This window comes from Mauremys reevesii, linkage group 1 (assembly GCF_016161935.1).
Source record: "Mauremys reevesii isolate NIE-2019 linkage group 1, ASM1616193v1, whole genome shotgun sequence".
Classification (NCBI taxonomy): domain Eukaryota; kingdom Metazoa; phylum Chordata; order Testudines; family Geoemydidae; genus Mauremys; species Mauremys reevesii.
The window spans coordinates 323,894,665-323,896,507 of record NC_052623.1 but is presented as its reverse complement, the minus strand read 5'-3'; positions in this window follow the sequence as shown (position 1 = coordinate 323,896,507).

Here is a 1,843-nt window from a genome sequence, read left to right as displayed (position 1 = left end):
TGAATAGAATCTTCAGAGTGTGGGTGCTGACAGTTGGCGGAGGCAGTTGGTATATTAGACTGGTAGATGCACCTGAGTTATATATGTTAACTATATAGCTAATAAAAACTGTCAAATTACTAGCAAAGAATTATTATAAAGACTAGTGGAATACTTGAATATAAAACAACACAATACACATCCCCTAAGATGTTATTCCACACTCTTCTAGTCTGGACCATATTTCATGTTCAAGCTCACCATCTTCTGTAATCCACCCTCCCAGGTCTTTGAACTGGTCAGTCTGGTTTAGTAGTACTCCATTAATATCCAGTTCCTCTGAGGCATCTCTACGGACCCCAGGGCCTCAGTCTTAGTCATGTTCATTTTCATCCCATGCCAGCTTACTTGGTCATCCTGCAGTTTTATTATTACCCTAGGTCTTCTTTTAAAAATGCCCTTATTGCTATGATATCTTCATATAACAGCCTCTCATCTTTCCCCATTGGGGTCTTTCTCCTGACATGGTCCATCAATATGATAAACAGCTGCAGACTTGGGCTGACCCTTGATGCACTTTGACATTCAAAGGAGCTTGTAGTTCCAAAAGATGTTCAGATCACTGTTTTGGTGATCTATGTCATTTTTCACCATAGTTATTAAATCCTCAGACTCTCCATATTTCCTTAGCATTGCTGTGAGCATCCTTCTGTCCACTTTATCTTATGCCTTTTCTAGGTCTATAAAAGACCAGAAGCGATCCTGTTGGTAATCTAGCTGCTTCTCTGCCACTTGCTGAATTACAAACAGGGCATCTGTGGTTCCTCTAAAGCTGAAGTCTTGTTGTTGTTGGAGGAGGGGCCCACCTTTTTCCTAATCCTGGGATCCAAGATGAGTTCCAGTATCTTCATCCCATGTGACAGTAACTTTATCCCTTGATAGTTTTTGCATTCATAGATGCTTCCCTTCTAATATATTGAGACCAAAATAACTTGCACCAGTCTTTGGGAATGTTCTTGTCTCACCATATGGCTTTAATCTAGGCTGACCAGATAGCAAGTGTGAAAAATAGGGACCGGGGTAGGGGGTAATAGGAGCCTATATAAGAAAGAGCCCCAAATATCGGGACTGTCCCTATAAAATCAAGACATCTGGTCACCCTACTTTAATCACTCTCCTCATCCATTTTAAACCTCTTCATATACACAATCTACATTCTTTTTAGTTGGTTCCACTCCTCTTGAGCTGATACCAAATCTGTTTCCAGATACTTATCCAGATACTGCATGCACAAACTTCTCTTCTGCCCTTGCCCTTAACTTCCCATATTTCAGTAATTTTTTTACCTCAGTTCCCTCCTTGCCCAATGCTCAACTGCAGTCTTTACCACAAGAGGCTTGTACTGCAGAGCTATCACTAGGTATCACTTAGAAGTCCATAACTCGACTCCACTGCAATTTATCCACTATGATCATATCAATCTGGCTTTTGTTTCCACCATCGATGCATGTGACCAAATGACTCACTGTCTTTTTTGGAACCATATATTGGCCATCATCCATTGACTGGCAATACACATGGCTACTAATGCTTTCCCTTCCTCATTCATAGTACCTAGGTTGAAATTTCCTAAGCACATTTCATACCCCCTTCATTTTTTGCCTGTGTGCATTCACATCAGCCGGCACAACAGCAGGTTCTCTAGAACTGCTAGTTTCTGTAAGTCTTAGCAGAAACTCTCCTCTTCTTTATAGCATCCTTGTTGAGGTGCATATGCTGATATGACAAACAGTTCATGATCTTTAACTTGACCTCTCTCACTTACTCTAAAAACGTCAATCACCATCTTCCTTAACTCTCCTCT